The sequence below is a fragment of the Mytilus galloprovincialis genome, chromosome 8, assembly GCF_965363235.1.
Source record: "Mytilus galloprovincialis chromosome 8, xbMytGall1.hap1.1, whole genome shotgun sequence".
Lineage (NCBI taxonomy): Eukaryota > Metazoa > Mollusca > Bivalvia > Mytilida > Mytilidae > Mytilus > Mytilus galloprovincialis.
Genome location: NC_134845.1, coordinates 43,731,884 through 43,758,832, shown reverse-complemented (window position 1 = coordinate 43,758,832; position 26,949 = coordinate 43,731,884). Strand labels below are relative to the sequence as shown.

At 33.5% G+C, this 26,949-nt stretch overlaps 1 long non-coding RNA gene across 1 annotated transcript in view; it reads left to right on the top strand.

The window, feature by feature from the left end:
• The window catches only part of LOC143043306 (uncharacterized), a 41,172-nt gene extending 14,574 nt beyond the window's left edge, over nt 1-26,598 (top strand). Inside the window, exon 5 of the long non-coding RNA XR_012968303.1 lies at nt 26,381-26,598. This is a non-coding gene — a long non-coding RNA (uncharacterized LOC143043306). The remainder of the gene's footprint in view (nt 1-26,380) is intronic.
• The last annotated feature ends 351 nt before the right edge of the window (nt 26,599-26,949 follow it).

Below are 26,949 nucleotides of genomic sequence, written 5' to 3'. Positions count from 1 at the left end.
TTGATCGTTAAAAATATGATTTATTTCATTCCCGCCAAAAATTAAACGTAAAACTGAAAAACGTTTCCAGTATTAAAAAATATCTACTAGTGATTTATTCATAAAAATTTAAAGAAGGAAAGTGCCATATGTACTCTTCAAAATAAAGCAAAAAAAAGTGTATGTCACCGACCTTTCAAAAAAGTTATGAGTACAATGTAATTTTCATGATTTTTTCTCGTTCGTTTTGAAGAAAAGAGTTGTCTTTCTTCAGAACATTGCATCTGACGTCATAGTACAAACTTTCCTTGCTGGCGCACTATTTGAAAAAAGAAATCGCAAATTGGACGTATGAAACCCACATTAAAATTTCCAAGAGTAACAACTATATTCGCCTACTTTATTGTCCAGTAATACTAGAGATTAAGCTTCTTTCAGTTTCAGATTTTTATGATGTTGCCGCACAATATAAACCTTCAGAAACACCATCCGTCAGAATGGAAAATTGTTTGAAATAAGATCAAATAACCTTTCACGCCGCTTTTGTATTGAAAGTCTGTTTTTGTCCTTTGTTCCACATGACCAGAATTATTTAAAAAAGAATAAAATGAAAGATTGCACTCGTTAACTTACAGAGTATTTGACTATACTAAACGGACAAACACTTATCATATACTATTATTTTTCCCGACTAAGACGAACGTTTAGAAATTATTGCATCAAGTTTGTGAATTCATTATTTTTGAATATTTAAGATATAAGGAAACTAAAGTTATAGGTATAATATATGAATGAAAGTTTGATTCTAAAACATTATACATCTATATATCTTAAAATACAATCCTTTTATTACTACCTCCAGTGTTTTCAATAAACGAGACAGTAAATATTAACGGAGTGGCTATTTGTCCGGCTAGCCGGACGAATAGTGTCAGGGCTATTTGTCCGGCCATTGCTATGCGCATGTCATTATGAGCGTTCGGAAGTGCGTGTAATATTATCTTCTGTGGCACCAGGGGGTCGCGTGTAATCCGACCACTGATTTTCATTTTAAGATCATGGCTGAATATCAATATTAATTTTGTGATAAATTTTGCAGTTTTCGGATTTTTACAATGGAATACGATAGAATGAACTTCAAAGAATGATACAATACTCGCTATATACAGCTGTATAAATGTTGGAAAAGATTTTCAAAGCAAGAGTAGTTGAGAAAGGCCTTTAGAATGGCATGGTGTCTAATTAAATTATATTTATTTCGCAATTGAATCTTGCAATTAGATCTCGAAATTGGATATAGTGGGGTGTGGGTGGCCGGGGACGAGGTCACCAAAAGTGGGGATGTTAGGTATAGAATTATAAAAAGTGGGGTAATGAAATATGACGGACAACAAAGGTAAGATCTGGAAAAAAAGTCACCCGACCCCCTCATGAAAATTAAATAAATTCCCACCTTGAATTTCTGAATAAGATTTTTTTTTGGGGGGGGGGGGGGGGGGGTTATAGAAAAATCTCCAACCTCTCACTCAAAATATGGATAACGTTATCGAAATATCTATAATTCTCTTTGACAACTACAGACAACCTGTTTCCGCTAGACAAAAACCTTTATGTTAACTTAATTACACGAATTAAACACGACCCGAGTTTGTTTTACATGTAATTTCTTCTCTCTTCTTGAAATGGAAATATATATGAGTTTTTTTCTAATTATTCATTGTCCACATTGGACTACATACTAGTATAAAGAAAACAACAATTTCAATTACCAGTAACAAGATTCCATGGGCCTTATCAATAACATGAATAAAGATTAGAAACATTTGCTACCCCCTGGTGCTGCTGAAGATAATATTATTATAGAGAGATTTTCATTAAATGTTCTCCAAAGTTTAAAGTATAATATAATCATAGTTTAATTTCACTTGTCCGGATAAAGGACCATGTATAAAATTTTATTGACCATGTACAAATTTAGCCAGTGGGGTTTATGATGTGAATAAATACTACATTCAGATAACTGAAAGACCATGTTACATAAACACCATGACACATGTTACTTTTAAGTGTATTGGGAGAATTAAGACTTTAAATAAGGGTACTTCATCGGTCACTTCAAAGTTGCAAAAGTTAAGTACCGACATTTATGACTTTATTTGAATAATGGGATAATTTGTCCGGGTACTATATAAGCAAGTTTGTTCAGTTGGGGGACTATCTGTAAAGTGTACACTATAGTGACATGCGCATTGTATTGGCCGGACAAATAGTGCTGGTACTATTCGTCCGGCTAGCCGAACAAATAGCAACTGCCAAATATAAAATACAAAAAGTTTTTGATTAAACAATTAATTTAGAAATAATTTCCCGTTAAAAACTACAGAGTAAGATTTCTCCAACAGGATAAAATATGATAAATCTAAATTGCTCATTTTGAAAATTAAAACAAAGAAAAAGTTGTTGCCGGCATTGAAAATCGATTTTTTTTTCAATCTTTCCGGTCACAGTTGTAGCTAAATGAAAGGGAGCGATTTTTTTAAAGATATTATTCTTCGAGCAATTGTTTTTGTCATAAGCTAAATTTACAACAATTTAGTTTTAAACACTGAAAATTATTATTTTAATTCACATTCGCTGAGTAGTATTTGGTTTATGAATATTTCTTGCCTTACAGCTAATTTCCTAATGCATGAAGGGTAAAACTTTGGTTGGCTTCCTTGCGTTGTTTGTATTAATGTTTACTCAAGCTCTGAAATTAATATTGACATCTTTATATATAGGTATGTAAACTTGTATATACGTTATCAAAATATAATTATACAAAATATACAAACAAAGCAAGCAGGCAAAACCAAAATGCTGATCCACAGGTAGTAGGAAATTAGCTGTAAACTTTAGTGAGATTAGACGATATGATTATCATTTCTCTTAAAGACATATAAGACCATAAGAGTTTGTCAAATAAGCAGTATAAAGAGGGGGGGCAAGGGGTTTAACTGTTATGCTGTTATGGGCCAATTTAATTCTTTGTTATCTGTTATTCTGAAAATATATTTGCTGTTAGCTGTTATTGTCTTATTCATTGTTAGCTGTTATTGGACTATTAGTTTTTTTGTTATCTGTTATTGTGATAATATATTTGCTGTTAACTGTTATTGAAAATTCGAATGTTAGAATTTTTTTTGACAGCCCATATTCGGTAGAAATTGAAGATTATTGGACATTGGGGTCTACCACTAGTAATATGGTGGTCCCGTATTCGGCGAAGGATTTCATTAATATATACCCATCACAGATCAACACATAAACATATTAATATCAGTGAAATCCAGGACAATTACAGTATATCTTATGATTATCCTTTGTAATAAAATCCATTTTTTTATGAACATGTAGCTTGCTGTTCGGTGTGAGCCAAGGCCTCATGTTGAACGTTGAAGGCTGTTTTTTTTTTTTTACCTAAAATGGTTTACTATTATAAATTGTTACTTGGATGGAGATTCGTCTCATTGGCACTCATACCACATCTTGCTTTATCTGTGTATTTAGAATTTTTTATTGTATGGGGATAATGTTCCTCGTTTCCCGTACGTACATATTAAATTCGAGCATTTCTTAATATGACAAAAAGGAAAGTATATGGCCAGGGATATCTGATGAGGATCTCAATTAAGAACTACATGGAGGTCTTTACTACCAGTTAACATTTTATATCATAAAGTACACAAACTCAGATCTGTGATTCTTTTGAAAGCAGAACCAAATACATTATACAATGAAAGTTCAAACCATGTACTGGGTTCCGAAGCTGCACATAACTCATTACAAACAAAGATGTATTTCGTCTTTAAGCCATTGTTCCACTACTAGACTACGTATTCTACTTACTAGTACACTTGGAACACTCAAAACCCTGATAATAAGATGTTTAAATAAGGCCTTTGAAAATAGTGGAATAATTGGAGTGTCAAAATTATTTTAAGTACTTGATAAATTGCATGCTTATAATTTGTGCTTTTGATTTTCTACGCTATATACCACTGTGCCTCGTAGTCTTATTAAGAAATAAATCCCACACCTCACGCATTGAAAGTGCATTTAAAAAAAATCAGAATGCAAATATATATATTCAAACTCTTTCAGGTCATTTTTTAGTAATAACAAACAAAAGAACTATGTCAATTAGACCTGCTTTGATACCATAACTGCCCTTAAATGTTTACTAGATATCATTTTTGTCTGCTATGGAGTTTACGTATATTGTCAAGTTATCAGAATTCCAATGGGGAATAACTGTGCACCACTTATTGCTGACCTGTTTCTGTTTTGTTATGAGTTACAATTAATGAAAAAAATCAGCAACGGTAGGGATTGTGCTTGATTTTCATATGATGGAGACATAATCGTTCAATCAGTCCAGGACCACACTTATTTTAATATTTCATTTACTGTTATCTGTTTTTGTCCATTTTAATTCCTTGTTATCTGTTATAAGCCAAATCAATTTGCTGTTATGCTGTTATTGGGACCCCCCTTGCCCCCCCTCTATAAATAAATTTTAACTGCATTGCAAGATCGGACATTATTTTACAAGAATCATCCAGACATCAGTTACATGCACATGTTACCAGTAGGTCAAAACATTAGGGATAATTGATTATCGGCCTAACCTTGTGAATACTCAATTTTTATTTTTTTGAAAAATTGACACTTAAAAATTAACCAAGAACTTTAACCTAAAGCGGAACAGACGGACGAACGAACGGACGCACAGACCATAAAACAAATTTCACCTAAGCTAACCGGTACAAACGAAAGACAAATATCTACGCAAGTGAATAAGAAAAAAATGAAATGCAGATCGACACAAATACATGTACGAGACAAAATCTACGCATGTGAAAGAATAAAGATAAAATAAAATTTAGAACGGCGCAAATGCAAAAAGTCGAGATCATAATTTATATAATTTTTTTTTATTGGAACGAAGGTTAATGAGTTTATTTAAATATAGTGTAGTATCTTATGTGTTCATTTGTGTTAAATATCCACATGATATTTAAGTAGCGCGACGCATAATATTTCCTCTTTTCTTGGGAGATGTAGCGTACCTACGTAGCGTACACCATGCGTGCTTTCCATTATCCGGTTCGTATCGACGGAACCGGTTCAGGATAATAGAACATCCAAGGGCAGACGATACGATCCAAGATGGCTTCCGCTGTACCAGTTATTTCTTATAGTTATCCCTTTTTAGACGATTTTTTAGATACATCTACACTTTTTGATTATTTTATGCAATTTGAAGATTCAGTTTATAATGACCATTTTGTTACACCTTTAAGAAATAACATTAACCGTATACAAAATTATTATGAAACGGTTATTCCAATTTATACCTTGGATGAATTTAGGTCTCATTTTCGTATGAGCAGGTCTACTGTTGAACAACTTTGTTCACAGTTAGTACTTACTGGTGAAATACCCACCATACATGAACACGGAAGGTCCCCGATAGAGTCGGAAAAACAGCTCCTGATGTACATATGGTAAAATTTATCATAATAGTAGTAAAAAGAAACAAAAACGAACATTAGTATCCATTACACACGTTTCACAGAAGCCCAAAAGTATGAACAACACAAAAACCATCATATTCATGATATTATTGATTGAAACCCAGGGCTCTAGAATGGAACGCAAAAGTTACTGCTCCACATGTGGCACCAATTATATAATATACCATCAGTGGCAGTGTCATTGAGATCTGCCAAAGAGATGTGTAGGATATAAGAATTGTTCTTTTGAATAAAATGTCAGGATTTACAAGAAACTGTACTGTCTTTAATAAAAGAGATAATGAAATTATATAAAAAAGAAGATGTGGGATGATTGCCAATGAGACAACTATCCACAAAAGACCAAATAGTTATCAAAAGTACCAGGATTACCAAAATGACACAAACATTAACAACTATAGGTCACCATACGGCCTTCAACAATGAGCAAAATAATAGCTATAAAATGCCCCGATAAGACAATGTAAAACAATTCAAAGGAGAAAACTAACGGCCCTATTTATGTAAAAAAATGAACGAAAAAACAAATATGTAACACATAAACAAACGACAACCACTGAATTACAGGCTCCTGAATGGCATGTAAACCACATGATAAATATGATATATTTCAGTTGACTTATATACATGTAATTTATGAAGAATAAACATAAACCTGTGGCTAGACATGTAAACCTTACAATAATTTCATACACCATGTACACCAAATAGAGTAAAACTGTTGTATAGAGTATAATAAAAAAACAGACCAAAACACAAATACTTAACTATAACCACTGAACCATGAAAATGAGGTCAAGTTCAGATGACACCTGCCAGTTAGACTAGTCCTATAATATATGGCTGAAAGTACACCTTATAGTCCTTCTTAGTTCTATACACCAAATATACTTGACCTATTGCTTATTGTATCTGAGATATGGACTTTACCAACAATGAGGTACACACATACCAAATATAGTAATCCTATTATCAAATGAATACAAATGACACAACATAGAAAATTAAAAAATAAACAACACAAACCCCACCAAAAACTAAGGGTGATCTTACGTTCTCAGAAATGTTAAGGAGATCCTGCTCCACCTGTGGCACCCATTCTGCTGTTTATGTGATTGGTTGGTTTTCCCGTTTGAAAGGTTTAACATGTCTGGTACATTGACCTATAATCAGATTATGGTTTACTTTTATAAATTGTTATTTGGATGGAAAGTTGTCTTATTGGCACTCATACCACATCTTCCTATATCTTCTAAACCACAAAAATGAGGTCAAGAATATTGGACATATAAATTATTATTTGGATGGAGAGTTGTCTTATTGGCACTCATACCACATCTTCCTATATCTACTAAACCATGAAAATGAGGTCAAGAATATTGGACATATAAATTATTATTTGGATGGAGAGTTGTCTTATTGGCACTCATACCATATCTTCCTATATCTACTTAACCATGAAAATGAGGTGAAGAATATTGGACATGTTTCTGATAGAAATTTTGTAACATGAGGCATCTATATATAAATTATGAAGCATCTCAGTTTTCTACCTTCAAAATTATCAGGCTTTACAAATTAAAGATTGAAAACCCCAATGTATGGCGTTCATTATCACTGAACGAGTATATATTTGTTTAGGGGCCAGCTGAATGACGCCTCCAGGTGCGGGAATTTCTCGCTACATTGAAGACTTGTTGGTGACCTTCTGCTGTTGTTTTTTTTTTATTGTCAATAACCAAAATTTTTTCTTGTTCTACAGAATTTTCTTGTTCTGTCAATATGTTGACTCCATCTTTATCCAAAAGATGCCCCTGCTCATTAATTAATTTTTGTAGATGCTCTGGATCTACAATGTAAGGATACATATTTTTAAATGTGAGGTGGTTTAGGTGAGACACATTAAAAAATATAGTTTGTAATAACAATAAAAAATGGAATTCAAATGTGTTAGAAAAATGTCTATTTTTTCTCGCATACGTAAAATTACATTACATTATGGCAAGTTATTGTGATTGGCTTACATTTACAACAACATCATGTCATTTTAAAATCAACCTTCATTTAATTTCCAATCAAAAATGTAACATTAATGATGAAAATACATGGAGCTACAATGTACTACAGTAAAATGCATACAGTACATATAGTTAAATAAAATAAAAACTTGATAGGAATTGTATTTTCATTATTCTATCAAAGAAATGTTATTATAGGAATTGAATATGGTGCATACATGTAAATTTGTTTTTTCCTGTCCTAAGTCATGTTACTGACGTTCAGTGGTTATCATTTGTTGATGTTTTTTTTAAGGATTTCTGTTTGTTATATATAGACCGGATCTAGGCCATTGGTTGACCTCTTTGGATTGTTCATTGTTGTTTGGCACAGTCAATTTTTGGGATTTTAATAGCTTTGTGTTTAGTTTAAGCCAAGACTCTGTGTTGAAGACCATAATTAAATCTTTATTTGTTTTTACAAATTGTGACTTAAATGGAGAGTTTGGCCTTCGGGCTAGGGTCGAATTTACTTTTCAGTTAACCCCTAAAAGGGTTCGTTTAATATGGCTGTGTATGGGTTTGAAATTAAAAAAATTTGAAAAAATAAACCAACAAGTTACATGCTACACAATTAGCCCGAACTCCAGACTGGTTTAATTTTATTCAAACTTTCAGTTGGTTTGTTTTTACAAAATCTTATCATTTGCTTTTCATGTTTATGACAATGTTAGTCCGAGATTACTCTGACGTCCGACGGCTGTTTTGCCAGGCAAGCTGGGGCCGTGGGACGTCAGAGTAATCTCGGACTATGACAATGTATGATCTGACAATATCATCTAATCATGTTATTAGACAAACAGTTGGTTAATAATATTTTTCTGGGAGACAGCTTGCTCATTCATTTCATTGTTTAAAAAATTGTCAATATTAAGGTAAATCATTTATATAAACATGATTTTCCTTATTAATACTTACTGTCATGGTAAAAACTCATCATACTATATGAAGATTGAAACCTGTAATTTTGAAATTCATAGTTTAGTATGGCCTCTGCTTGCATTGTCTGTTAGTGATGGATACCTTATATATTTAAAGAAATGAATTGACTTCAGTCTACTGTACCGGAGGCAGATGTCAGATGAGAAGAGTGCAGACGACAATGAAACAATTAGAATTCAAACGACGAAAAAATTAATCTATCCTTACATATCAAATGGCACCTCAAATTTATAACAAAAAGGTGCACAAACGATATAAAAAGACGATTTTTATTGCATCTCAAGCAGACGAGAATACTGTTACTTTCATTCATGTATTTGGATGAGCTTTTATGAATGGGCTGGAAAATCACAAATATGCGGCATTTTCACAAATGAAAACCCCCCAAAATAACTCGGTTGTGTAATTATATGTTTCCTTTAAAATCGTAAGTGTTCTGTGCCGTTGAAACATCATCATATATCTTTCCTTTTCTGTAATCTGTAATTGCAAATTGTTTACATTCTTCTTAAACTCTATTTTCCGCCATCTTGGATCTGTATTGGATCGGGGAAATCGACGAATCAGACGAACCGTATGGTACGGCGCGTTCCATTTCAGGTTCGAGGGGTTCAGCTGGTACGTACCGCATAATGGAAAGCACCCCATGTTGGAGTCCGTGAAAAACGCGAAAAAGGACGTTACAATTTGACGTTTATTCATTGCTAGAAACAACGTCATAGAGCTTTTATGTCACTACCAAGTTGCGTTAGCTGATGCGCATAAACAATAGGCTGTTTGGTCTTTAACGTTTTCTGTGCCATGGGCCGATTTTAGGCCGATTTGTATATACTACGTTGACTGCCAAGGGCCGATTTCAGGCCGATGTTTTTTTTCTTGACGTCGAACAATAGGTGTCAGTGACGTCGCTTCTTTTGTGTACTGTGGGAGGAGCTACAACACGTTGCGTTTAAGCCGCGTTGGCCATACTTTTATGCAATTTTTAATTTGTTTTAATTTGTGTGGATTTTCTGTTGATTTTTCTTTTTTGTATTGTATAAAAAATCATATCAAAGAAATATTACAGTTTCATTAAATAATGTTAGCAGTCGAAAAGTTTAATAACTGAAACCAATTTTGATGGACTGCATGTGCACCTTTTATGGAATAATGATTCTTCAGAAGTACGCTGAATCGAAATTAAACAATACAACAAGCATAAAACATTCAATGAGCGAATTCCAATCCAAATAGAATGACCGATTAAAATCAATTAAAAAAACCAAATACCATCAAGAAATAGGTCCAATAGGATAATTTCAAAAGTGGTTGTCATGCTCCTGGTACAGAGACATCTTTATGTGAGGAATGAGGATTCGGTGCATTATAAATGACTTATTCATGTAATTGTAATGGGTTGTCTGAACGCCTGTTATAAAATAAAAACATTTGATTAGAAACAAAAAAATATATTTTAATCATGATTCAACACATAAATGGTTGTCTTTGCACTCCCGATGAACACCTTTTCCGCAAACTCGACATACAGTTCTACTCCTCCTTCGACCCCCGTAACCATTTCTGATCCCGTGTTTGTTCTTATTTTGTCTATTGTCGTCTTGGTTTTCGTTTCTTAGCACCATATGATCTTTAGCGAGATCCTCTATTAGCCTTTGTGTGAAGGATAGTCTCGACAATTTCGGATTATCGGAAGTGTTTTCTTTATAAATAATATATGCATTTATTACCATACGGTGCATAAGATTAAAAACAACCTTTTCCCAAACCTTTAACGTTTTTCGTCCATCATTGTAACTCTCTGTCATCATGTCAGCCAAATCTACGCCCCCCCATAAATTTATTATACGAGCAAATCGTAGCCGGTTTATCATTTTCTTGTACTGCTTTAGAAAAAGAGGATATGATTCTAACTTGTTTTCGACCATTCCTTTCTTTATATGCACATAACAGAATTCTTCCTTGTCTAATATAAATGCTCTCCTTTTCCTGCAAAACAGGATTCTTGATTGTGTTTGGCATCTGACGATTAGCGCGTAATGTTCCAGTGAACAATGTTCCTTTTGCTAAAAGCTCTTTAGCCAGATTAATTGAGGAGAAAAAACTGTCAGTAAATAAATGATAAGCTTTGTTAAACAGTCCTGCGTCATCTAACAGTTTGTTGACTACGTAAGCACCCTGTAAGATTCCTTGTGGTGTTGGGTCATATTGTTTGCCTTTGTAAACACTGATTTGACAAATATAGCCACTGACGGCCTCGGCTAATACCCAAAGTTTGACTCCAAATTTCGCCGCTTTTGAAGGAATATATTGTATTATTGATGACAGCCCTTTAGATGCGATTAAGCTTTCGTCAATGCTTAGGTTCTGTTTTGGAATGTAATGGTGTTTCGACTGTCGATTAAAAACATCAACGAAGCACTGAAATTTTGATGTAGGTGAATAATTATCGTCGTTCCGATTCGGTATTGTAGTATTATCTACGATATAAAAAAAAATTAAAATGCTCTAAAATCGATTTCTAGAAAACATGTTACGAAACCAAACAGTATCCTGGCTTTGAAATTTGGTGTTCCAATATTCTGTAATGGATGGTTTACGTATGAGGTCCATGTTAAGTATTACTGATATAAATCCTTTCATCTCATCTAAAGTTACAGCACCAACTTTAAACCAGGAATGAAGACGCGAAAATCTTCTTATCCTCTGCTGAGTGATGAAGTCTTGTGCATACCTGTAAAAAAAAAATGACAGTATAATTGATATTGTAACGCCGAAGGGCTATGCTTAGTTCTTGTGTACCTTAAACCTTTTGATAAAACGATTCGTATAATAGTGGGACTTTGACTGTTTATAGTTTTACCGGTCAAAGTTACACCAATATACAAGAAAGGACTGTACTATCCAGACAAGACTATTAAATACAAGAAGAACCTTTAATATAGCCACGACATTATGTTATCTATAAGGGATCGTTGAGTCTCTGGCTTTTGGTGAATATAAATGAGAAAGTTGGATATACAATATATAATTTATTAATTATGTATATGATATATTTATAACATATTATGAATAAAAATGTTCTATTATTGTCAATATATTTCTGGGTAGCTGCCTGATCCTCTTGCACAATGTATTTTTCTTCGAAAAAAATACTCGGAACCTTTATATAGATATGGAAATAACGGACAGTCTTCTTTCTTTAACTGACGGTTGCTATGACGTAGTAATATTCTATATTACAACTCTATACAATTTATAACGTATCTAACTCGATACGTTATTTATTTGTACGATAATAATTTATACTGTTGCTTTAACTCGGACAAGTAACTAAATTCCTTTATATTCAGGAATTTTCTATAGGAAATAAATATACATATATTTTTCCTTAAATAATACTTTATTTGCTTTTAGCTGAATTTATATTTAAATTCAACTTTTGTACTTCTGAACCTTAATTGTTATGTACGAACACCGTTCACAATTTATTACTTAACTAAGTGTAAGTAAAAGACACCCTCTTTGTATATTAAATTAATTTCTCTTTCAGAAATATTCAGTCTATAGAAACCTTTCCTTGTTTCTCTTTTAGACAATTAATTAAAACTGCTCTTGCCTTCCGCCTAGCAGTTCTTTTTATTTTTAGCTTCCGCCTTGAGTCTTGAAGCCAGACTGCCTTGAGCCTTGAAGCCAGACTGCTTAACACAGTCTGTGCATGATGTTTTATAATAATATTTACGTGCAATATCCTCGTGCTTCTCACGAGGTCCCCTATGGTTACCTCAACAACCAATCAGCCAATCAGAAACTGGTTTCTACGGGAAACGTCATACTTCCGTTTCCTACCTGAACAGACTTTTGTAAATATCTCTTTATTCCGTATTAACATCGTCGGGAAATTTGTATAATTATATTCTAGACATGGAGAGGAATTTAAGCATGTCTCGTTTATTATGATACGAGTTTTCTAAGTGATCAGCCGCATGAAACAGCCATGAATATTGTGCCGTCTAGATTTCGATTGGAACAACGTCAGTTTGTTATCAACTCTAGACCGCATATTTGTATATTCAGCTCTCACATTCTATTAAAATTGTTATGAAGTTATTCCTTGGATTATGTGTGTTCTATGGACTATTCATTTAAGCTGGTAAGACTTGTGTACGCCGAGAACGACGATTATTGCATCCAGATTATCTACCTTGTTCTAGACCGTGTTTGTTTACGTCACATTCCAAAGAATGACAATGTCATAGATGTGTATAAAATTACAATACACATCTCTAAACGTTATAACGTTTGTAACAAAACCGATGTTACCGGCTATGAATTTCTATAACTACAACAATATTTATGTATAAAAATACATATTCTTTATCAACTATGAGCATTACGACTCTTTGTGTAAAAAAAATAAATATAAGAACTGTAAACAGCCTGGCTGTTTGTTTTTCATTAAGACCTCTACAGGCTCTTGTGCGTACAATAATTTTTCATAGATATTCGGCGTATGGTACATGGTTCCTGGCCGTGACATTACCCCCGTCAACCTTTGGCATTTGGCCCCCAAAAGGTCGTACATTAGATAGGTTAGTTTACCATTGTTGAGGGAACATGCGACTATTAAGGTGATATAAGCAGTATAACAAAAACAATATATATAATAACTACGTACAATAGTGAACCGCAACATAAATACGATAACTAACTGCGTTTTGCGGTAACAAAAAGACATTTTATTTGTCTTTGAGGAATAACATAAATATTGCGTTTATGTTATTTTAAACCATGTTGGCTTCTCCTTTCCGTTATACCTTTTTAAGCGATTATGGTGTATAACTTTTGGCTTGTTCTTTGGCCCTTTTTGAATCCTGTATATTATATCATTCAATCTCTTTGTTATAATAAACGGACCATTCCATGGTCTATATAACTTCGGACAAAAACCTACTTTGCGTCTAGGTTCGTACAACCACACGGCATCACCTACCTCATAAGAAATGTGATTGACATTTCTGTCATGACATTTCTTTATCAAATTACTTGATTTATAAATTCGTCGTCTACCAAAGCTGTGTATGCTCTCTACTTTTTCTTGTAGTCTTTTTTCGTAAGTAGAGTAATTAATGCCATCATTGTTCTCTTCTTTAGGTCTACCTATTACTTTACACATCTGTTGAAAAACTTCAGATTCAAAACATGAGCCCTGGTCTGAGTGTATTTGTAATGGTACTCCTACAACACTTATGAAGTGGTCAATAAGTTTACGCGTGACTGTTATCGCATCTATTTTCTTAATTGCTATCGCCTGGGTCCACTTTGTAAAGTAATCGCCTATGACCATTATGTATCTGTTGGCCTTCTCGGTTTGCGGTAAGGGTCCCATTATGTCAATAGCCACCCTCTCTAGTGGTGCGCCTACATTATATTGTTTCATAGGAGCTTTGGCCTTCCGTTGTGGTGTCTTTTTACTTGCGCAAATGTCGCAAGTCTTACACCAGTGCTCCACGTCGGACCTTAACCCATACCAATAAAATCTGTTTGTCACTCTTGCTAGCGTTTTCTTTATCCCAAGGTGACTACTTGTAATATTGTTATGAAGCTGTTCCATTACGGTCCTTTTAAGCGCTTTTGGCAGTACTATTTGCCATATTATTTCGTCTCCTGGAATATTTTCAAATTTTCTGCATAAAATACCATCTTTGAACTCTAAAGAATCCCATTGATTCCAATATGACTTTACTTTATTTCCATGTCTCGATATGTCTTGCCATCCTGGTTTTACGTTGATATTTTTATAATCACTGATGACCTTGATATCTGAGTCCTCTTTTTGTGATTGTATCAGCTTTTCGGGTGTTATTTCACCCTTGAGCTCTAAAGGCAATTCTTCTGTCCTATTCTTAGCCATGTTTCTTGTTATTACATTCACGGGAATGTCAATGTGCATGTTATGTTTGATTTTTAATTCACTCGTTGTATCTTTATTACGGACCACTCTTTTTATTGGATATGCATCTGTAGCTAACCCATTGATAAATGGGTCGACATTTTCTTGATATATTGGTTTCTCAAGGGAGACAACCTGAAATATTTCTTTTCCTTCGCTAAGCGAGGACCGTTCTTTTTCTTTTACCAGGCTCTGCTGAATTACTCCGTTGTCAAAGGACAAATCTTGTAATTCTGTTTCAGCTTTAATGGACGTAACTTTTTCTAAAGATCCTTTTGCCACAGATTCTTTCTTTAAGATTCTGACTGCATGATCTTTCGCAGTACTTGTAAGATCTTCATAATTAGAAAAACATGGTATTCTTTCTTTATATAACATCATATAACCTTTACTTAACATCAAATCACATTTATTCTTAATTAGAAAATCCATCCCTAATATACCGTTATCCTTTATTTCTGCTAATAAAAACTCATGATCGTATGAGCATTTACCAATTTGTATATTTAACTTTACTTTCCCATGAAACGGTGACTTTTCACCTGTTGCAGTTAACATATTCATTTTTACAGGCTCTATTTCAGGTTTACATGAAGGATTCCAATCATCAAAAATTTGCTTACTAAGAATTGTAATATTTGCGCCTGTGTCTATTAGCATAGGCACATAATTACTCATAATCTTAGTTGCTACACAATATCTTTCGTCTTTATCACAACAACTTCTTAAAATCTTTGTTGGGGGAACTGCACTGTTTGTCGATCTTTGTCCCCTAAAGTCGACCTTTGCCAGTTTCCCTGGTTGCTGTTTGGTTTCTGGTCATATCTATTTGAACCATTGGCTTGGCCTCTTGAGGTATATTGATTATTTGTTCCTCCGTTTCTGTTACAATTGTTGCCTTTGTTAAACTTGGACCATGAACCTTGCGCTCTTGGTTCTACGTCATAGCTCCTATTGTTTCCATTAAATTCTTGAGATCTTGTCTCTTTTGATTTTAAGGTTTCAACTTCATTAGATACTCTGTCTATTTTCTTAATTACCTCGTCTATTTTTTTACTTAAATCGTTTGTCTCTGTCTCTACTCCTATCGCTTTGACATTACAATTTCTACTTCTGTCTGCCATGTGTACAGCGTCTAATCGTACAGCAATATTTTCTGCCTCTGCCACCGTTTTTGGACTGACTTCCCTAAGCCTTATTCTAATTTCCTTAAATGGTATGGCATCTATAAAATAATCTAATGCCAGTGTCTCTGTAACATCCAAATTAGCACTAGGATAGGCTTTCCTAGTTAGCTTCTTTATTGACTGTGCTAACTCAGGTATACTCTCATTGCGACCTTTTACACGAGTTTGCAACTCGCTTCTAAATACTTCAGCTTTATGAATAGAGCCAAATCGGTTTTTCAATGCATTCACGATTGCATCGAAATCTCTTCGGTCATGTTCATTTAACTCGTTAATAAGTCCTCTTGCGTCTCCCGTAAGATTACCGGCTAGATAAAGCGACTTTGATTTATAACCCCAGTTATTAAGTTCAGAAATTAACTCAAACTGTGTTAAATATTCTTCTAAATCCTCCTTGCCGTCATAATTCTGTGGTTTCATTTTTGACTTTTCCTGCATTGAGTCTCTCCAATTATTGCTATTAACATCGCGTATTTGGTAAGGCGTACTGTGTGCAATATTTCTTTCTTGTCTGTTTTCTACATTAGAATTTGTTTCTACTCTATTTATTGAGTCAGCCATTTGTCTTCTAGACATGTCTTGAGAATCGTCAGTCTTCTTTGACATTATTCCTATTAAATTTTGCATCTGATTTGACATTACATCAAAGCCTCTGACAAGTGCATGGTTAAACTCATCCATTTGTCCCTTGAATAGTTCTAAGAAATCATCTCTCTGTTCCTGTTTGTTTTTTAAATTATATTCTGTATCAACAATATTATGCCGTTCTGTATCTTGTTCCTCTGCCATACTTGTGCTAGGACCGAACGTAACTATGTCCGAACTTTCATCCATTCTTAGTTTGAAAAAATTCACCACCAGAGTTAAAAGCTTTACTCAAATATATATATATCCCACCGCTGCCACCAATGTAACGCCGTAGGGCTATGCTTAGTTCTTGTGTACCTTAAACCTTTTGATAAAACGATTCGTATAATAGTGGGACTTTGACTGTTTATAGTTTTACCGGTCAAAGTTACACCAATATACAAGAAAGGACTGTACTATCCAGACAAGACTATTAAATACAAGAAGAACCTTTAATATAGCCACGACATTATGTTATCTATAAGGGATCGTTGAGTCTCTGGCTTTTGGTGAATATAAATGAGAAAGTTGGATATACAATATATAATTTATTAATTATGTATATGATATATTTATAACATATTATGAATAAAAATGTTCTATTATTGTCAATATATTTCTGGGTAGCTGCCTGATCCTCTTGCACAATGTATTTTTCTGCGAAAAAAATACTCGGAACCTTTATATAGATATGGAAATAACGGACAGTCTTCTTTCTTTAACTGACGGTTGCTATGACGTAGTAATATTCTATATTACAACTCTATACAATTTATAACGTATCTAACTCGATACGTTATTTATTTGTACGATAATAATTTATACTGTTGCTTTAACTCGGACAAGTAACTAAATTCCTTTATATTCAGGAATTTTCTATAGGAAATAAATATACATATATTTTTCCTTAAATAATACTTTATTTGCTTTTAGCTGAATTTATATTTAAATTCAACTTTTGTACTTCTGAACCTTAATTGTTATGTACGAACACCGTTCACAATTTATTACTTAACTAAGTGTAAGTAAAAGACACCCTCTTTGTATATTAAATTAATTTCTCTTTCAGAAATATTCAGTCTATAGAAACCTTTCCTTGTTTCTCTTTTAGACAATTAATTAAAACTGCTCTTGCCTTCCGCCTAGCAGTTCTTTTTATTTTTAGCTTCCGCCTTGAGTCTTGAAGCCAGACTGCCTTGAGCCTTGAAGCCAGACTGCTTAACACAGTCTGTGCATGATGTTTTAATATGAGGAAGGCGCTACCTTAAATGCCAGCTTTATAATGTCCTAGATATTGATTGGTTGTTGGTGGTTTAACGTTCAGTGGCAAATATTTCATGCATGTTCAGAACGAATGTCCAAGGCTACAATAACGTTTTGTTTATATCTAAAATAAAATTATAAGTTCAGATGGAAAATGCTATTTTTCTTGAAAAAAATATTCTGATTCCCAAATTGATGAATAAAAAAGCATAGGACAAAAAAATATTTTGAATCCAGATCTTTGCCAAAAATGATTTTATCTTTCAGATATGCAAATTAAATTTAACTTTTATATATCTAAAAACATAAAAACTTCCCAAACCGCACATGTCAGTCTGTACACAGTATTTTTTAGGTGATAATAAGACTGTATTTGCCAATTTGTTATGATAAACCTTAATACTAGTGTTAAATTTTGACTAAATAATTTTAAATGATAGCGCTGAAGGGCTTCGGTAAAAAAAAATCTGACTCGAATAAAAACATTTGTATTTCTGATCATCTTCAGTTTGTGAGTTCTACATCAATATCTGACATGTACTATTTAATTCAGAGTCAGTTTTATGTCATTTCTTGCATATATTTTTTTTGTTACATGTACATAATGTAGCTTACTTTTCAAGTTCTTATATGATAGCAAAAAAAAATTGAGAATGGAAATGGGAAATACAAGCATGTTAAAAAAAAAACATTTGGTTTCAGACAATAACTTGAGTTAAGTAAATGGAATTCCATGAAATTTTACCAGGAGGTTCATACACAAAACTCAAAAGGAAGATAAGAATTGATTTTGGGGTTATAGTACATTATTGGAGGTATTTTTATTTTTATATATTGGGTTTTTCTTCCAAAAATTACCTTATTTACATCAATTATACTCATCTAGTACAGATTTGGCAGGAGATGCACTCAAAATATGGTGTTTTAAACATTTTATCTGTAGTCTGTGCATTTTTCCTATGATGTACATGTACTTCTTGATAATGTTGATGTGAGTATCATGATAAAGAAAATATATTTGGTAACCGTAAGTATATATTCACAATTGACATGCACCAGAGCGAGAAAAGGATCATCTTTCCCTTTAATTCCAAAAATTGAACATGATTTTTTTTCTCTCACAGAAACACATGAGTTATTTGGCAAATAAAACATTTGTCAATGTTTGAAACTTTCAGTAATAAAAATTCAGTTTAGCTTGTTTGAATGTTTCACTGATTGTGTGAAAATTTTAACAGCAATGTACAAAACACTTGAATAAATTTCATTATCTGCAGAATTATTGATAACTTTCCTCACAATAAATTCACAAGGACATAGAACTAACACATTGTCTATGCTATTCTGATCTGAGTTTTATACATACATATACTGGCATGGCTGTGCTGTTTCAAGTTGTCTTCTTTTTCTGTTTCCTAAGAAGTATTTGTTTAACCTGTTCAGTCACTATAAAGTGTTACAATTCTTATTTAGACGCAACACATAAATAGTGACCAAAAAGGTTCTGCTTTCACACGAGAGGAGCTAGAAAAAAATTAAATGTACACATTTTCAATAGTTAGTAGGACTTACTATCATATGGAATTAAGGAGATATGTACATGTAGTTCGAGACTTCTGCTGAATAGAAATATGTGGGTCTACCTGTGCCTGTTTTCAAATTAGTCCATATTGATCTAAAGGATCTAAAATTAAAATATGTTTGATTTCAACTGACATAAAAAAAAATGGTGTTATTTATATGCTCAATATACATCTGCAGTCGTATCAGGCTGTGCATGGCAAAGCATTTTATTGCCTTTAGGTTTGCACTTCTTTTTTTTTGTCATGAAAATAAATTTGCTACAAGAGAATACCCTAATTTTACCTAAATTGTCAGTTTTTTTTAACAAACTTTTTTGTACCAGACAAAGTTTATTCTGTGCTTATTTTGTAGACTTCCCTTGTTTACAATAGAGTTATACCAATTTAATTTTGAGTCCATGTACAGTCATTGAAAAATTAGTTTGAAATAACATCCAAACAATCCATGATCCTGTAATGAGACAGGAACCCAAATTCCATACATCTTTACATGTATGGTTAATTTCAAATCCTTTAAACTGGGATATAAAAAGAGATTTTGTTTTATTTCATGCTGTAACTATTATTTTTGGAAGAAAAGGATGTTCAAGGTAACACATTTAATTTGCTCATTTTATTGGAACCCAATTGAACCTTTCCATAGATTCACCTGGTAGTTACCTGTCCATTTAAACTTTTTGCAGTTCTTTTGTCCCATTGAACAAATACAACAGGTATTGTTCTCTGTATAGTTTATAGTCACTCAGACCTTTAAATTTCTTCGAAGAGAAATCTATCACTTATTAATTAATGTACCAGAGTAAAAAGATGATAATAAGATAATTTCACATGGTGAAACAAAACTTGTAAGTTTTTTGCAGGTATTTTTTGTTGAATAGGTGCAATTTGGTTACTGAGTACAATTTTTGTACTGTGATGTTATATCATAAGTGTGTATTGCTAAATAGGTTGAAATGTGAACCTGATAGTGATATAGTCATAAAGTACTTGGTAGAGTGAACATGTTTTGATCAGGGATAAACTGATGCATAAAATATGCAGGCGACTGCTGCAGCTTGAATTTTAAAGGATGTAGCCCACATTCTTCCAAGTAACATGCCCTATATACACATCATGGTTTATTCTCATGGGTTATCATAATAACTCCATCTTCCCATAAAATCCAATTTTGGACAATATTGAAGCATACAATATATACAGTAGTCAGTTCTAAATGTACTACTCAGACTCAAGTCTCCTTTTATGATTAAACTTAGAGAGAGAAAACAAAACAGTTTCCATTTCCTGGGACTGTATAAGGTTTGACATAATCAATGAAAAGGTGTCTTGAGAGTTTGCCATTTAGAAAGTACAGAATAAGAAGATTGTGAATTATTTGAATGTTTTAACTTTTGTTAAGTTTTGAATTAGTCTGTGGACTACCAAAGGATCCAGAGGGAGACCCTTTTCTTTAGGGAAAAAATGATGATTATATAGGGAATAACTGAAGCATGACTGGAGCGCACCGTCAGACCCACCCCCCCCTTTTTATGAAAAATGCTGGATTCGCCATTGACTACATGAATAACCGTGATCACATTCAACTGTATAATTATCACTGTTCCTTGGTGTGGGGAATAATGATATGTGGCAGATGAACATAAGGAGTCATGGTCAACCAGTGCACCGGAGTTTACCCCGCATGCCCGACATGGTCAATTTGTAAAAAGAAATGCGAAATATATTGCTTGCAGAGTTTTTTTCTGTGTTCCCATGGCTGGACGGAACTTTTACGCTAAATATGTTTTCGTTAACTATGATTTTGTGACTTTTGAATGAAGTACCTGTGATTATTTAGGACAGTTAATTTGCTTTGACCTCACTGATAATGGAATGTTGAAGCAGACGAAACATGGCGTCGGATGTTGTTGTCATTACTTCGGTAATTTCCGTGGTACAATAAAATTTAAATAAGCTACATAAGTAGCCAACATTTCTGAATTCTTGTTTTTGCAAACAAATAGAAATTCATGTCGTATTTAACATCGAATTTGTTCCGTTCTGCCTGTTTTTACAAGATCGCGATTAAACGAGAATTTTGGCAGCCATTAATAAAAAATAATCGTACGAGATTTAACGAGAGTGACGAAACTTTTCAGATGGGTCGTCTCAATCGTAACTACTCGGCCATTCTCGCTACGCAGTACAATAGCCTCGTATGCACTACGGAGAAATTCTTCTTAAATTGTTGGCCGGAATTGCAGTGATCCGCGACACAAAGAAGTTCTATCCTCCAGGTGGCGCTATAATTTGGTTACATATCACAGTAATCAAGAACTTTAACTCTGCCAAATATTTTGGCGCGAAAGAAGGGGCAAAGTAAATAAGTAATGGTAAAAAATTTGTACCATTCCAGTCGAAAAAATATAAAATTCAATCGGATCGGAAAATTTTCCGGACAGGAGCAAGTTAAATCAGTAGTGGTAAAAAAAATGTACCAGTCCAGTCGAAAAAATATAATTTTGAATCGAATCGGAAAATTTTCCGGACAATGATTCCTCCGCCTAATGCATACGAGGTTATTTCTTCGTGCAACCAGAAAGGCCGAGTTGTTCCGATTGGGGTCGTCTAGCAAGAGTTATCGTTCTTTGTCCCAAAACGATGCTTCTACCATAAGTGCCAGCATAGCTGGCATATAATAATATTTACGTGCAATATCCTCGTGCTTCTCACGAGGTCCCCTATGGTTACCTCAACAACCAATCAGCCAATCAGAAACTGGTTTCTACGGGAAACGTCATACTTCCGTTTCCTACCTGAACAGACTTTTGTAAATATCTCTTTATTCCGTATTAACATCGTCGGGAAATTTGTATAATTATATTCTAGACATGGAGAGGAATTTAAGCATGTCTCGTTTATTATGATACGAGTTTTCTAAGTGATCAGCCGCATGAAACAGCCATGAATATTGTGCCGTCTAGATTTCGATTGGAACAACGTCAGTTTGTTATCAACTCTAGACCGCATATTTGTATATTCAGCTCTCACATTCTATTAAAATTGTTATGAAGTTATTCCTTGGATTATGTGTGTTCTATGGACTATTCATTTAAGCTGGTAAGACTTGTGTACGCCGAGAACGACGATTATTGCATCCAGATTATCTACCTTGTTCTAGACCGTGTTTGTTTACGTCACATTCCAAAGAATGACAATGTCATAGATGTGTATAAAATTACAATACACATCTCTAAACGTTATAACGTTTGTAACAAAACCGATGTTACTATGAATTTCTATAACTACAACAATATTTATGTATAAAAATACATATTCTTTATCAACTATGAGCATTACGACTCTTTGTGTAAAAAAAATAAATATAAGAACTGTAAACAGCCTGGCTGTTTGTTTTTCATTAAGACCTCTACAGGCTCTTGTGCGTACAATAATTTTTCATAGATATTCGGCGTATGGTACATGGTTCCTGGCCGTGACAATATGAAATATACAAATAGTAAAAAATAATCTTAGAATTAAAACATGTTAACATTCTCAACGCGTGACTTAATAAATTATTAATTCACGAATGCTCGTAGCCCATTAGGTAATTTTTAGTGCTTTTTTGTTAAACGTCCAGCGACAAATTAATGTGTATATTTAGAACGAGAACATACTCATACTAACGTAAAAAAAATCCTCTGCTTTGTACTAGTTCAGAAGTTTACATTGCGCAGGAAGACATGTCCCATCCGACCAGTTATTGTTGTGGGGGGATAGGAGGGGTCCTGATCCCGAAATCCCGGGCTTAAAAAAACGTAATCCCGAAATCCCGCACTTAAAAACTTGAGATCCCGAGGTCCCGAAATTCGAATAAAAAAATCCCGGATCCCGAAAGGGTCAATCCCTAAATCTTTAGTTTATTTATTTATTTTATTAATTTATTTATAATATATTATGTGTTGAAACGACTGGGCAAAGGTAAGAAAAAACAAAGGCAAATGTCTTCATAATCGCAACCTGTGCATTAATATATCGTACTGAGTAAATTTATGACTATTTTCAAGTATAACGCAACAGTAAGTTGTAAATGTACCTGTTTGTCTCTCTGACAATGTGTCGTAGAAAATCAAGTGTCAGAAACAGCAAGAAGTAGTCAATAGGTTTAGCGTCGGCAGCAGGGACATTCTGAGGGCCACTGTTTTCTACAAATCTTTGGTCGTGTAAATAGTCAATCTCCGGAGGTCTAACTCGAAACCAAGGATTGGCATTCATGAGGGGGGATAGGAGGGGTCCTGATCCAGAAATCCCCGGCTTAAAAACACGAAATCCCGAGGTCCCGAATTTAAATAAAGTAAATCCCGACGTCCCGAAATTCGAAAAAAAGAATTCCCGGATCCCGAAAGGGTAAATCCCGAAATCCCGAGCTTAAAAACACCCGATCCCGGAGTCCCGATAAATGTCCTATCCCCCTTCATTCATTGGAACATCATTCATCTCATCTTCAGATTCTGAGCTACCACTTAAAACTTCAAAATCATCATCACTCTCCCCGTCTGAAAACTGCTCTGAATCACATGAGTCGGCCATATTTGATTCACGAGGAATATGACGTCAACCGATATATTTTTACATGACGTCAAACATTGAATCGGGTGATATCTTATTGCACCAAAAATGAACTTAATTGTGCCAATGCTACTTCTGCGCCAGTCCATTGAAAAAATATAGGTACTATTTGCGAAAACAAAAATATTCATCTAATTTCGCCAATATTTTGAATGTATTTTTTTTTTTTTTATATATTTTTGATATATCAACTACTTCGTAAATGTTTTTTTCTCTTGTCTCCTTCGTCCGGGCTTTGGACCGGAATTTTACCTACTGAGGTGAAGTCTTCCGGAGATTATTTTTGAAGGTCGTTTAAATAAAAGATGAGTTGCTTTTCGTTTGCAGGCGGTTCTTAATCATTTTGAAAATTAGCCGGTTCTATGCCTGATTCCGTGCCTAATTCACTGGGCATTTTGTTCGGATATCTTGCCAATTTGAACATCAATTTATTATTCGAACGAGCAAAATATATTCAAGACAAAGTAAATAATGTACTTTCAGAAAATGTTTTTTTATTAGTCCCAAAGTTGAACGAATTTGACAAATAGTAAAATTACAGGCAGAAAATAATTATACTCCACAACAAAAGAAACACATCAACTCAAGTGGAAAATTGTCAATTGTCTATGTCTGCATTATACATGAAAGTAACTGTGCTTGCAAATGGACCCATACATTTACACAATGCTTGTTGCTGGTTTTATTTGTTTTAAGCCGGTGTATAGAGGCAAGTTCTACTTTTTCCAATTGTTTTTTATGTAGTAATGTCTTAATACTAGTAGTTTCGAACCTTTCTCATCGATGATTTTATAAATTGTTTGGAAAAGAAAAAAGAAGGCGGAGAAAAAGGGAGACTAGTTTCAGTTTCAACAACGTATCCCTTTTCAATCATTAATTTGTAATTTTTTTAATTGCAAAGATTACTCTTCGTGTTTGCAATCATTTTTTCTTCTCCTAACTTTGGAACATTTAAGGCACAGTACTGGTATCTTGATAAAGAAAGTGCGTATTTAAACTATAATTTTTCTGTTTTCAAAAACTCTCCGAAAGTTGTTCAATTTTGTAACAGTATAAATTATAAAAATAAGGAAATACCAGTGTAATGATTGCCAATGAAACAACTATCCACTGTTTATTTGAACACTATGGAACCATCTTTCAACTAAAAAAAAACGAAACTTACTTTTAGTTTAAACAGTATTTATGAATGAAAAAAAATACATGATATATATATTACAATGTTACATAAAGTTCAAATAAGTGATTCGGAAACAAGTGTGAAAATTCTTATATAAATCCGTCTCCCTAAACTTACTTTTACCCATGGGATTTTTAAAAATAATTTTTCATAAAAGTATTACCGAAAAAGAAAATAATATTTCTACGCATAGAGAAGCAAGAGGTCTCAAAATTGTCAATCAATCACTGAAAGACGTCGTACCCTTTTACTCAAAATCTCATGACGCGACGTTATTGTTAACGTCACTGACGGCAAATATTCTTGTGTACTTTAGAAAAAAACAAGCTTGACAGTAAACGGAAGGTTGCGGATTTTTTCCTGGCACTGAAAGGGTTAAGATGAAATAGCAAATTCAATCCTTTTCCATTTATTAGGGGATATAACTAAAGAACGATAGAAATGACACAACCCAAAGTCAAACTTAACATGTGTTTGTTGATAATGATTATTGTAAATAAGTTTCAGAATATTTGGTTGCGGCAAAACTAGAGAACGAAACCCAATTTCGGCACGTACATGTACGAACAAACATACGGACAGACAGACGAATAAACTTTTTTAAAAGGTAAACCTGAATGCACCTCTGCATTCTTTTGAGGATAAAACCTACGTACATTTCACATATAACAGCTTTGTATGTAATCATTTTATAATGTTTTCACATATCTTGTGCATAATGTGTAATAAGGACTTAACTATGAGTCGTCGAAAACTTGCAGTAAGTTGTGACCCATTCTGTGAATTGATGGCCTATTTGTGACTTTGAGATAAAGTTCAGAATAAAAGTGTTCCCCTTTTGAATTGCTTTAATTCAAGTTACTTGGAATATATCATATCAATAAACTTTATTGATTTTCTGATCTATTGCATGAACCATTTTTCATTCCTGAGGTGGAAGCGTGGAATTTTTAAAATCTTAAAATCTAAAAATGAATTTGAAAATGAAGCAGAGGAAACATTTTCAATACATGTTTTCACTGACTGGTACAGACCCGAAAATTTACAAATAGACTTACCTTTCTAGAGAACCTTGGTAATTTGTAGACTTTTTAGTTGTCTTTTCGTCGAGATGTCTAATTATTATGTCGTATTTTTAAAACAAAACAAAAATCATTTTGTTCTTAATCATGACTTTATTTTGAGAAAACACTAGCTACTGTCTAGTTATATGAAAGCTTATGGTAATCTCGTGAACTAATATAATGGTGCACCGTCATATGTGCCGTCTCGTTTGTAGTAAAACAAAATTATACGCACAGTACATGCAAAACAGGTGTATTGGCAATTCAACCCAAACACAGTGAGCTATAGTAGTTGGGAGACGTTGTAAACCTACTTGTTTTAACTAGTATATATAATTGTTTTTTTTTACATTTTTAGGACAGATCGAGCAAGTGGGTTGACAAAAGACGAAACTTATTTAGCTCAGTATGGTGGTGATATTCAGTTCATTTCATGCGATATAGAAACATGTATCTTACTTCCTGTCTACATAATGCCGAAGTTAACTTTCAGATATTTTAGAACATTTATTAACAGCGTGTAGATTAAAATACATGTTAAAATGTAGCTTTCTTTCTAAATATGTATTCAAATTACACATTAGGTATTTGTTTTTGATGGGTATCTCTTTGTTTTTTTTTGTTACAATCATATGAAAACACGTACTTGACAACTCCTATAGCAAAGACCCATTTATTGTTTGTTTTTTTATTATGCTCAAAGTCCAAAACGAGTTATCGAACACGCATAAAGAACCTTTACAATAAAGAAATTATTTATATGGCAATGTGTAAGGTATGGACACAGATCAGTATGGATAATAATTTTACTAGTAGTATGTTGTGTGATGTGTTTATTTTTCGCTCAAAAGTTGATATATGGTTGTGTCATATCATTTGTTGTCTCAGCTTTTTCTATGTATTTCTCGGAGGGTTACATTCTATACT